We start from the raw sequence: 14288 nt of genomic DNA on the forward strand, positions 1-14288 counted from the left end.
GCGGGAGACCGGTGAGGGTTTGGGAAACTTAGGTACGAGCCGAGAAGGCTAGCTCCTTTCCGGAGAAAGACTACTAGGTACCCCAACATCGCCCGGTTATGAACCACCGGCCTCCTACTTAGCGTGTTAGGCGATAACGGACTAATCGTATATTTCTTTAAGTTTAAAATTCATTTGAAACCTTTTCTTTCTCGCTTTGAAAACCGTTTTGAGCATATTATTGAAAGCCATTTTAGTAAAGAATCACCCATTTTGCATGAATTTAAAGTATATAGGAGAGAGACGGAGATAGAGGAGAGAATTGATTTATTCACAGTGTGATTTATGCTTCAATCTATATATTGACTCTAAGCTAATCTCATTCCCCAAAAACGAATTTATTTACATTGTTCGTACCTTAATCGCCATTGGAACGATTTAGGTACGTTTCAAAACCCCGTCAGTTTACATGATATCGACACGAATCGCCGTTGGAAGAACTCGAGCGTTTGAAAACGTGAGATAAGAAGCTTTAAAAAAACGTGATTAAGCATACAAGTCCATTTATTTTTGTACAAAACCGTTTAGTTGGGAAAACGATTCAAAACTCTATTATTTACAAAAAGAAGCGATTTTAATTACAATGTTCGCTTAATCCGTCGTTGGAATGGATTAAGGTTTTAAAACGTGATATTTAAGAAATCGTTTTGAAAACGACAAAGAATTAAGGAGAAATCTTTTAATTACATTAGGAACCTCTAGAAACCATTAGTTTAAATAATCAAGTTAAAATCTCTTTTTGTGGTTTATTTTCCCGTTTTCACTCACCTTAATCCACACTCTCATTCTCTCAATGCCAACATAGTCACCACAAGAAATTTGGACTTTTATGACACACAATAATTCTCATGAAAACATTATTTTTCGTCACAATAGATAAAAGGTGACAAAAATTTATCGTCACAGCGATCGTCACGGTAGGAGCGTGGTATTATGTATATATGACAAAATTTTCTTTTGTCATGAATGATTTGCTTTTATATGACAAAAAAGAACATGTGTCACTATACTGTTTTGTTTTCGTGACGCTTATTTTGTCACTATTATTGTCTATATTTTGTCACCTAAAACTTTATTTCGTCATGAAAAGTAAACATTTAGATGACGATATTCAGATTTTGTCATTTATAATTATAGCTAATGTGACAAATACTAATATGAGATTGAAATTATAGAATTTTAGTGACGTTGTAACTAACGCACATTTTGTCACTTAAGATTAATTTTTTTGTCATGATATGTAATATTAAACTGACGAAATTCATATTTTGTTATCAAAATTTATAGTTAAGGTGACAAATCTATAACTGAAACAGAAATTTTAAATTTTTTTATTACACTATAATTATCATATTTATTGTCACGTTAACTTTTAATTTGTTACTAAAGCGTATTAATTAGTGACAGTCATCCTATTTAAAGATAGAAATCGTCATGAAAAACTATTGTATGATAACATAAATTTTATTGTCATTTATTCAATATATTGTGACATTACAATGCATCATTGAACAAATAATTTGGTGACAATAGATTGTCCCTCAAAACATAATGTATAAATACCCGAGCAAAAAAAGTTTGCAAATGTAATTTCCATACATAGTATTCGCTTGTAAGGTAACAATACAACTAATGAAAATTAGTAAATTGGAATTCATAGTAAACATCAGAAAAGTAAAAGCATGATCTTCTGCACTTGGCTCCTGGATTGAGGCGTTTGCCTAGACAACACATCCTTCAAAGCACAAAGTGGTGAATCACTCATGTTTTGCTTTGCCCCACCTAGCTGAAAGAAAGACACTGTCATGTTCATCTCTGACTAGAAATCTTGCACCACAAATGTTCATCATTGGCAAGAATTCCTGCAACACAGATATATGAGTAGATTTCTTATAAAGTTAAAGTTCTTCTATATAAATAAAAGCAGATTTCGTGTTCCATGAAAATAACAAAAGATAACTAAAATCAGATTCTTTATAATACATAAAATCCATTATATCACTATTATAAAAAGTATGAAAAAAGTCCCATGAAATTTTCTAGCAAATTTGTCATAATGAAACACATTATTAAACCTCAATACATGAAACAAAAATTTCAAGACTCTTCACCCCAAAACTAGTAGTATATAGAATGCATAACAAAAAGAACATGAATGTCAAATTTTATACTAATAAAAGAAACTTTATTTCTTCATGCCATCTGGAAATGCATAATTTATATAGTCTAGTAATTGTGCCCAATAGCACAAGCAGTTCTATACTTTCTTTTAAAAACTTCAATTATCACAGGAAGCATATAAAAAAATGCAATTCTATATTCGTTCATGGATGACCTATTATCTAAGCTATGAATAAGATTATCACCACCAGCAAAATTAAAGAAAAACGTCCAGATTGGATGTGAAATTTTGAATTTTGCTTATGAGCTTAGCATTCTCATTTTGGTTCATTAGTGCCTCTACCAACAGTCCAGAAGACAGCAAAAGTGATTTTAAAAGTGAATAACTAAGTCATACCTCTTCCAGTACCACGCCGAGTAGTTGGAACTAAACCAACACGACTTTGTTTTCTGATTGCCACTCCAACTAGCAAATCCCGCATTCTTTTCCCATGCAAAACTTAACTTATTGCTATCCAACAAGCCAAAGGTATACAAACATTAATCACTACAAGGAGAGCAGTACAAAAAATATAAGGAGAAATATTGTTAACTAGGGACTATAATAGCACCTCCAAATCAAGTTCAAGCTAGAGTATGCTAGAAATATTGTCAAGAATTTCATAGATTATGCTATAAATTAGAGCATATCTTTATCAAGATAGGCCACATTTCTGCCAGAAGCTAGCTTCTCATCTGCCAATATCATACATACAGTTCCGTTTTCAGTAACTCTAGAAATTACACCTGAGATCAGATTCATCATGCACATAAAAAACATGAACTTGGGATCATATTCATCCTAAAAATTATCATATAACAGAAGAAAGTTTTAAAAAAAATTCATTCATTACCTTTATTTTAAATGAGTAATAATGAAATGACTTTTTTTTTGGAGAACACTGAAAATCAAAACGTATGCAAACAACAAACCCTAAAATTAAGTAATATATGGAAAAGAATTCACATACCTTTGTTTAAATCTTCCGATCATTAAAATACAAGTGCACAAAATTTCATTAATGACATGATAAATTAAACAAACCAAAAAATAAATATGAACTAGGCCTAATATAAAAATAACCCCCTAAATTTGTCCAAATGTTGCAACTGCCCCCTCCAACTTTCAATTGTAACAGCTTACCCCTCAAACTTGTCCAATTGTAACAACTTACCCCTTAAACTTGTCCAATTGTAAAACACAACCCCAAATTGCTGAAATGGACTGCAATTGAAGAAATACGTGAAATACAAAATCTGCAACGCTCGTGGAGTATGATAATCAGATCTTTGGCGTGATACGAATCCGGGAAAACTTTTTTACGGTTGCTTCAAATATGGGGTAAAAAAATTCCCAATTTGGGGTTATGTTTTACAATTGGACAAGTTTAAGGCGTAAATTGTTACAATTGAAAGTTGAGGGGGACAGTTGCAACATTTGAACAAGTTCAGGGGGTTATTTGTGTATTAGGCCTATGAACTATTAAAGTAGTAACATAAATTAGCATAGAATTGGAGGCAGCAAAAAATGAAAAAAAAACTTAATATTACGAACTTGTCCAAAAAGCTCAACCCTCTGAAATTTCAAAGTGTCATGATAGCCTCCTCAAGTTCCTTAAAACGTCCAGTTACTTGCATAAAAATGTAATTAATTAATCAATCAGATGCAAAAGAAGTAAAGTAAATGCGAAAGATGTATTGCATATGTCTTAAAAAAAGTAAAACGACCAAGATCGGGTTATGCGGTTCTAATATTAGAGGACATAAGTTTTATAGTTGAGCAAGTAATAACTTACTTTTTAATTATTCTATGAACTATGTAGTACATTCTAAGATGTGTGCAACTTACATTTTAGCAACATAGTGATTAATTGATTATATTTTAGACAAGTTTAGGGGGTTAACTTAAATTTTATGCAAGTTGGGGGGCTATTGAGATAATTTGAAAGTTCAGGACCAATCAAACTTAAATTCAGGGGCAAATGATATATTAACCAAAAAACTGATTCCTAAATCATAATCATAATAGCAGAACCATGATACATCAGACTAAGAACAAACAACCATTCAAAGCACACCCACTGAAATTATTAGTTTCTTTATGCATAAGGATATCTACAACTAGGCTAGCAAAGAGAGAAAAAATGGAACGAACTCAACCTCAAACACAAAAGAGGGAAACAGAAGAAAGCAAAATCAAAAAATTCTCAATGAATATAAGGCTTAATCCAGCAAAGAAGATAAATGAAATAAATAGACCAGAGCCTCACAAAGAAAAGAAGATCGTCGATGCCGTCTATGACACGATAATTGCATAGGAGGCGGAGACATTCCAATCTGAGGGAGAAAGAAGTGAAGAGAACGAGAGTAGGGAAGTTGAGGAAGGGGGAAATGAGGGAAATGAGGGAAACATGTGATGGAGTAGAACGTGTATTGGGAAGACTGAACTGCAGACGTGAAAGCTGGCTATAGACGATTATACCATTCACTATTTGCTGATTTTGTTCAATTAATTAGGGATAAAACAGTAATTCACCAGATTTCAGTCTAACAAAAAATACACCTAACATTTTGAGTCATGAGCAATTTTACCAATAACGTTTAAAATTGTATAATTTTACTCCTAAAGTTTGTAGCCGAGAGCAATTTTACCTCTAACATTGATAATTTGTATCAATTTCAAATACTATTATAAAACACGGATATTTTTATTCTTTATTTTGCACCAATTGCATATTAATTCATTATAAAAAAAATTCATGTTTTTTGTAATTTAATAATAGAATTGTAGATTAATATTTATAAATTCGGTGAATTTTTTGATTTTTTTTTTTGTCTAATTTGTACAAAACATAGTATATATATTTTTTATTTTTTTCACATCCTAACATATGTTTGGGATTTGTTACTGATAAAATAACATACGTGTGAAGTGTGGATGACAAGATTCATGACCGAGAAGATAATTTGATGAATTATTTCTCAAATTGACTCAATTTATCAATGTTGGGGTAAAATTGCTCTGGGATTCCAATGATAGGGGTAAAATTACACTATTTTAGACGTTAATGGTAAAATTGCTCCTGACCCAAAATGTTAAGGATATTTTTGCACCTTAACCCGAACCTTATACTGTATATTAATTAGGAAAACTATAAACTAATATTTTACTAAATTGTAGTATAGATTATATGAAATTAGAATTTATATCTAGATTCTTTATATAATATGAAAAATTAACATTTTTTTTTTTTTTTCGGTAGAAAAGGAAAAGAAAAACGAATAACAACAAACTACCCAGGAATTAGCCTAGGGAAGCTAACCCCAATCCTATCTTCTAAGAGAAGATGAGAGATGAAACTAGGGGAAACAGGAAGGGTAGTAACGCCTAACGTCCCTTCATGGCCCGCCGCCGCCAAGCGATCAGCAACACGATTCTGCTCTCTAAAAATGTGTCTGAACTCTACGAATTCAAAGGAGGAGCAAAGCCTTATAATAGCTTTGATGAGGTTGCGACTGTTAAGACCCATAGAATGATTCTCAGAAATCATTTTGATTGCTTCCAAATTAACATTTAAATTGACGTGTTAACTTTTTTATAATTTATAAATTATTTTCATTTTAATTATTTAAATTGTTTCTTATAGTATTATTAACATTAAATATATCTCTGTTTCATTTTCTTTCACTCTTTCCTTATTAGACTAATGGTAACATATCTTATGTCAAATTAAAATTAGACTAAATTAGATCTAAGCCAAAATATAATTAGTTTTATATTATACATTAAGTTCCTTGCTAAATAATTACAAGCTATAGATTATAATGAATTTTAACTTCAAATTTTCTCAAATATTTTTTAAGGAACATATTAATTAGAAAATTTGTAGGTATATAATTAAAATCCTTCAGTTTATCCGACATGAGTAGATTTCACCAATTAATGTTTTTTTTCTGACATTTTATCTTATTGTCACAAAAATATTGAAATAGATAACAATATATAAACATTGTCACAACAAGATAATAATAAATTACAACATATATTTTGTCATGTTCTTCTAGTTATTTTATGACGTATTACAATCGTCATTAACATGTTATATCCCACGACGAAAATATAAAATGTCATTTATTCAAAATATTTTGTTAGTAAATTATTTTTTTATCCAATTCGAAATTACTAGAATTTATTCGTAAATTATACGGTGATAATCATTCATATATCGTCACAAAAGTATCAAAATACGTGACAATATTTAAATAATATCACAAAAGGTAATAATAAAATGACAAAATACAATTTGTTACTTTTTGTTCGAATTGAGTTACCACGAATAAAAAGTGTGACAAAAGAATATTTCTTACCATGACGATAAACTTGTCACCAATATCATTATTTCGTCAAATAAAAGTTTTGCCTCCAAATTTATTCTACTAAATTTTACCTCCAAAATTTTAGGTTACGAATTTTTTCCTATTGTCATAATATGTATCAAATAGTGACGAAATGATTTATCAATGGAGACGTTCTTAGAATTTGTCAAGGAAGAATTAAAAGCAATGACGAAAGGCAAATTCTGTCATATTTAAGTGATTATTGGTGACGAAATTATATTCATAGAAAAATAAATCGTCATAAAAGGCCATATTTCTTGTAGTGAGTTACAACAATTAGCAAATTAGATCCACAATTCAAACCTTACTAATACATTTGAAATATGTCCATATAAGTACAAAAATAGAGTGAATATACATATACATTTTTATCAAATATAAGGATATATCTATAGATTGGGAAAAACGAGTAAAAGATGCTATATTATATAACTACATATATGTATAATAATAAAAATGAAAAATACTAAATATAATACTTTTTATCTCAATATGTAAGAATAATGGACGAAATTCATGAATAGAAAAATAACCTTTATCCCGAACTAGTTTCAAATAGTAAATATGTAGAAAATAACCTCCACCCAAATAATAGCTAATATAACTTGAATAAACCCCAAAATACATATATATACAAATATATTACTTTTTTTTTAAAAAAATTTGCGCAATGCGCTTATATTAAGAAGAAAGAAAAATCCCCACCAGACCCGGATGTGATTCGAACCCATGACCTCCCAAGGCATATGTAAGCTCTCAACCACTAGGCTAAGAGTATTATACAAATATATTACTTTACAAGACCAAATCAATGTGAATTAAATTTCAAAGATGAAGTAGATAGATATATAATATATAATTAATAGTTATATAGCCCAAAAATGATTTTCAAAAGTATATTACATGATTATATACTTATATATACAAGGATCAAATGTCAAAAAGTAAAGAAACCGGGTTTAAAAGAGCGATTTTCGGATTCCAGCAGATTACCGACGGAAAATCCGTCGTTAATCTGCTGTTAGTGACAGAAATGGCAGAATATCAGCAGCAATCCTTATACTTTCCAGATTTATTCAACCACTTTAAATCTAATCTATTTTATCGTTTTGGGTCTCCGAACTACCAAAATTGGATCATAGTCAATAACGGAGACTCCTAAAACGATGTTTTATTTCAAAACGTTATTTGAAAATATTTTTAAAATTTATAATTACAACGTTTTGATCCCGAACTACCCTCAAATCGGGTCACGGTTCGTGTTGGGATGTCAAAACGAGGGTTTTTTATTTAAAACAAAAACATTTGTTTAATACGAGACGGGAATTAAATAAACGCGGAAAAGTAAATAAACGTGATAAATAAATAACTAAATAAATAAATAAAACTATATCCTAAAAGTAAATAAATGAATAGAATAAATAAAATAAATAAATAAAACGAGTCTAGTCCTCGGATAATACCTCAAGATCGGTATTGACAGCTGAAGTCGGTTGATTCCACGAATTATGATTTTTCGGTGTTTTTTTGTGTTTCGGTAAAATATTTAACTTTTAGAAAATTTGGATTTTTTAGGAAAAAAAAATATTTTCTCCCAAAAATTGACTTTCTCTCTCTAAAAATGTTTAGAGTGAGAAAGCTCCAAAAAAATCCCTCCTGGTGTATGGGGATCCGTGCCTTTTATAGGCACGGATCCCAAAACGATTTGGGCGTCGCCCGACGGGAATCGGGCGATGCCCAAATCACATTGGGCGCACGCCCAAAATAGTTGGGCGCGCGCCCAACAGCCGTTGGGCGTTCGCCCAACCTCGTCGGGCGTTTGCCCAACGAATGTTGGGCGTTCGCCCGACGTTGTTGGGCGTTCGCCCGACGTTGTTGGGCGTCCGCCCAACGAACGATGGGCGTCCGCCCATCGAACGTCGGGCGACGTCGACGTGCCTCGGGCTGCGCCCAACGCTCGACGAGCAACGCCCGTGGTCCGACGGGCGACTTTCGACACCCGGCCCGTCGGGCGGGCATTCGACGTGTCGCGCGCCGTTATTTACGTAACGACGATTATCGCCGGGAGCGACACTGGTCACTCGTCGGCTAACGTCCGACTTCCGGGGCCCTCTCATACATCGACACGACGATGAACATGCCCGACCTCACTCAGGAGACGCTGAATTTTTTAGCGGGGCTATCACATGCCGGCTCTCTGAGTTTCCCTTTGATTTTTAAATTTCCTAACTAATGGAATCAACCGCTTTAGCCGTTTGTCATGGGTTTTCGTCACAGGTCTTCCGACTCGGTGTCTACAACCGGCCAGCATCAATTTGAGGGGGGATATCAGTGTGTACAGTTGAATATTAATGATACAACTATATATTAATAATAGACAACTGTAATTACAACTGTAAATTAATTATCTTTGTAATTAGGTGGTAGTTGGGCTCTCCTTAATTAGCCCTCTTAATTAGCTCCTAGAAAGTAGCAATCCAGTTCAAATCTGCTAGCAGTCATTTTGTATAAATAGGTTAAACCTTTCAATGAGATGACAAATTTCTTCTCTCTAAGAACTGTATCCAGATTTTCTCTCTCTAAATTTGTCAGATTATGATGATATCATATCGGGAAGCTTGAAATGAGTTGTTAATGGAGTAGACATCTACTTTTAATTCCTCATGCCAAACCTCTCAAGGACTTTCTCAAATATACATTTCTTGGCTAAGGTATAACTTGTCAGCTACTCTGTCTCTGGCAATCTCCATTGCTAAGATTCTTCTCACTCCACCTAAGCCTTTCATCTCAAATTCACCATTCAACATATTTTTCAGTTTACAAATTTTAAATTTATCTTTGCAAGCTAGGAGCACATTATCAACAAATAAATGAATGAATATCTAACCTTCCTTAGATAAACATAACTATCATAAAATGATCTCGAGAACCATGTGATAGCATAAAATAATCAAACCTATTTTACCATTTTCTTAGCAACTACTTTGGCCCATAAATAGATTTCTTCAACCAACATACATGATCTTCATTTTCTTCAATTTTATACCCTTTAGGCTGCTGCATATAGATCTACTCTTCCGACTCTCCATGCATGAAAGTTGTCTTGACATTCAATTACTCGAACTTCAAGTCAGCCGTAGCAACAAGAGCCAAGAAAGCACAGATTGTTGTGTGCTTTACTACAAGTGAGAAAGCATAATGGAAATCAACTTTATCGACTTGATTGAACCTCTACGCCGCAAGCTTGGTCTTCTAGTGTGTCTCATCCATCCCAAGAATACTTTTTTCTTCTTATACACCCACTTATAGCCAACTATCTTCTTACTTTTTTGGTGCCAAAACCAGATTTCGTGTGTCATTCCAAAAATGGTTTCAGTTTCTTCTTCCATAGCCACCAACCATTTGTCAGAATCGACTAGCCTGATAGCGTCATTGTAGGAACTTGGATCATAATCTAACTCCACCTCACTTGCAACAGTAAATGCGTATGAAATTAAATTTTCATACCTCGTTGGTGAACGTATCTATCTCCTCAATCAATTTTCAGAAATAGATATATATGTTTGTTGCACCAGAGACCGGGATCCCAACTGATTCGCGCATTAGTAACAAGTTCGTCAGATGCTTGTGTGCTTGGTGACGTTTCAAGAGGCGAGGGAGATACCTCTAACACAACCGGTTTGTCAGTTCTTTTACAAGGACCTCCATCACTAGAAAAAAAACCTTCCCCTTTCAAGTGGATTGCCTCATCAATTTTTACATATCTATTTATTATAATCGTTTTTAAAATACGATACCAAATATATAACTCTTGACCCAGAACCATAGCCCGTAAATATGCATTTTCTATTTCTACATTCTAATTTATTTCCATTATTATATATGTTAGACAACCAAAGACTTTTAAATTAGAATAATCACAAGATTTTTCAGACCACACCTCTTTAGGTGTTTTCATGTTATGGGATGCATGTCGAGATCAATTTACAAGATAGCAAGGTGTATCAACGGCTTCATCCCAAAACGTCTTCTCCAAACCAACATTAAACAACATACACCAAGCTCTCTCGATGATTTTCATGTTCATGTGTTTAGCAACGTCATTCTATTGTGGTCACTAAGTGCATGTGTGGTGCCTGATTATTCCTTCATTCTCACAGAATTGATTAAATTTTCCAAAAATAAATTCAAGACCATTGTCAGTCCTGAGACATTTAATTTCTCTCCTAGTTTGTGTCTCAATCATGGTTTTTCACAGTTTTGAATCTTTCAAACACATTATTCTTGTTTGCAAGAAAAAAAAAACTCATATTTTTATAGAATAATCATCAGTAAAAGTTAACATGTACCTTGCATTGCCAATAAGGGCTCTCTCAACGACCCCACAAATAAAAATGAATGTAGTGTAAAGGATCTTTTGAACTATGGATCTCAGTGTCAAAACTGACACTTTTGTACTTTCCAAAAATAGAATGCTCGTAAAAGTCCAAGTCAACATTCTTTTCATTTCCCAACAGACATGTACGACATAGCTCTAGCATGCCCTTCTCGCTCATATGCCCAAGGCTTAAGTGCTATAATTTGAAGGATCGTGATGAGATAAACTAGATGAAACGGATGTAGAACCTATAACAATCTTTCCATCGAGCACATACAAAGAACCCACGTTGGTGGTTTTTATTAAAACAAGTGTCCTGGAAGACACTTTTAATATTCTTCCACAAGCAGTAAATTTATACCTATTATTATCAAGAGTGATTAAAGAGGTTAAATTTTTCTCATAAAAAATGGCATGAATATCAAGAATATTTATATATCACCATAATAAAAACAAAAGAAACAAATACAATTGTCATTCGTGATCACGACTCTCACAGCTTTATGTCATCCTCAATTAATAAACTGATAACTTGCTGGATCCGATTTGATGATCTCCGCCGTAGTTACCTGCAAAACAGAACCGGAGACAGGATCTCCGGGAAAACTCTCCGACGATCAAGTCAGTTTTTATAGGAGGGTTGGTAAATTGACAATAGTATTGTGGGAAAAATGTGAATGTACCTTTCCCCCTTTGGCCTTAGGGCTTTTTATAAGTGTTCTTAAGTAACCGCCGAGGGCGGTTACCCCTTCCAGGCCATGTTCCGAGGGCGGTTACTCCTTTTTAGGTCATGCCCCCTCTCGTGGCTTTCGTGGCAACAAACGTGGTATCGTTTGTCCTGAGTGGGAGTTTTAGTGCTCCATTTAGGAATTCGGGGTGGTTACTCACTTCACCCGCTTCCTCTATTCGGGTCCCATCCCATCTTAGACCATGGATCTAAGTGTGGGCTGGGCCCGTGTAATGAATTCGGCCCGGTTTGGCTTCGCGGGTCATCACATGCCTCCCCCTTAGTTTGGCAAGAGCCCTTTAGGTCTTTTTTATAGGAGACTCTTCGTTTTTGTCTGGATTTTCAAAATTCAAAAATTGTGACTTTCCTTTCCCGTCGTTTCTTTTCCGGCATCCACCTTTTGCGTCGTTTCTCTTCCGGCATCAACCTTTTTGCGTCCGTTCTTCTCTGTGTCGTCTTTCATATGTAAGTGTTCCTTTCCAGAATTTGTACCTCGCTCGATTCTTTGCTTCTGTTCATTTTCCTTCATCAATATGTCGAACCCTGACCTCGACTTCGCACCATTCGACGAAAATTACGTCCGCGAGGTCTCCCATGAGGTCGAGGAGATGGTTGATGAAGCTTCAACCAGCTCTCCTGGGTCTGATTCTCATCCCACCGACTTCCTCCACCTAGCGAATACAACCGATGAGAGCCTAGGTTTTGACCCTAAAAAGTTGATTCCGCCACCTGTCCCAACCCCCCGTTTATTACCGAAGAAGGACAGGTCGGGAAGTCTAGTTTGTCAAGAGACAATTGACGATTTGCGGGAGCAGTATCCTTGGCTCCAAGGCCTCGAAACCCTTATTCCCGGGGAGGATAAAGGACCGAGCGACTACCCAAAGGGGTATTTCACCATTTTCGTCGCCCAGATCATCTGCGGCTTCACGTATCCGCTGGCGGATGAGGTTGCCTCCGTCCTTGGCGGTTACGGAATCGCACCCGGTCAGTTGCATCCCAATGGATGGGCCGATTTAACTCTGGACAAATTTCTGGCGGATTGTCTGGAGGTTCCCTTCTCGCTCAAAATTTTCTCCAAGCTTCATCATTTCAAAAGTTCGGCGGGGTATTTTCTTTCATCCGTCAGAGCGGTTACTATGGTTTTGACGAGAAGCTGAACAAAATCCGCGAGTGGGACCGATCTTATTTCTTCATCAAGTTTCACGAAGGGAATCCGAACTTCCTTCGCCGTTGGGGCCGACCAAATATAAAGAGTTTGAACTTCGGTTACCCCAGCGAGGAAGAATCCGATGTGATCAAGTTTTTGAAGGGTACTCCTCCCTTTGTGTGGACATATGATCAGGCTTTCCACATGCTAAGGAGCCGAGTGGCGATTGCCTATCGCGAGGGAGATCACGTTGTCTATATCCCTTATCGCGTTTTTGTACAAGGTACTTTTTATTTCCAAGTTGATGATTTCTTTTAACCCTTTGCAGGGGTGATCCTTTATCTCAACTCGCTGCAGATCGGGAGGCTAAAGCCCTAGCGAGAAGGAAGAGGCGAATGGAGGGAAACACTTCAGTCGTAGGGGCGAATTCTCCTGGAGGGGCGATTACTTCTATCGAGGCGGCTTCTCCCGCAAGGGCCTCCGTTTCACAAGGTCCAGCTTCTGCTTCCAAGGACCTTCCCTTAACTAGGAAGCGGAAGAATACTGCGGATACAGAGTCTTCTCGTCCCAGAAAGAAAAACGCTTCTGTGTCCCTCACTGTTGGCGGTACACCTGTATCCGCCTCGTCCAAAGGAAAAAGCAGTACACCAATCCACGAGGTATATTGATCTATTCCCCTTTTTTATGTTGTTAATTTTTCCTTAAGAGTTATCTGCTGTTCTCCTGATCTTTCTCCTTATGCATTCGCAGCCAATTCCCGATATCAGCGGGTGGTGGACTAGGACCTTTGGCATGGCCGTGAGCTTCTCGTGTAGGGACATTGTTTCTTCCATATGCAATGTCCTTGGGCGACTCCCCTCTGCTTCTCGCGTGCGAGAGCAAGTGCCGCTTCCTACTGCTATGGAGGGGATTGAGAAGCGGGCCATAGAGGTATATTGTTACTTGTGATATCCTCTTTCAAGGATCTTACATTTGTAGTAACCGCACATTTCTATCCGCTCTTATTATCTGCGAATCATCTTTTATGCAGATTATTAACTTCGCGGAGGGTGCTCTCCTAAGGGACGCTGAACGCGCTAAAGAGTTGGAGAACCTTGGTACTGAATTGGCGACTCAGAAGTCGCTTTATGATGATGTCCAAGGGAAGGTAAAGGCTCTTGAAGGCGCTTGTCAGGAGGTTATGAGCGAGAAGGAGGAAGCTCTCAGATCCCTCCAGGCTAAGTCCAACGAGCTGCAAAAGGTCCTTGATGATCTAAATTCATCCAAGGAGGCTCTGGAGATGCAAAAGAAGAAAGCTGAGGAGATTCTAGCCGAAGATGGTGCTCGCATCTATTGGTATGGGGAGCGAATTCATGCTGTTTTGAGCATGGGCATCCAGATCGAGTACTTAGCCGCCCCAAGGTTCCCATCCCCGAAAAGGATCTAACTGAGAAGTGGGA

Source organism: Euphorbia lathyris, chromosome 9, assembly GCF_963576675.1.
Source record: "Euphorbia lathyris chromosome 9, ddEupLath1.1, whole genome shotgun sequence".
Classification (NCBI taxonomy): domain Eukaryota; kingdom Viridiplantae; phylum Streptophyta; class Magnoliopsida; order Malpighiales; family Euphorbiaceae; genus Euphorbia; species Euphorbia lathyris.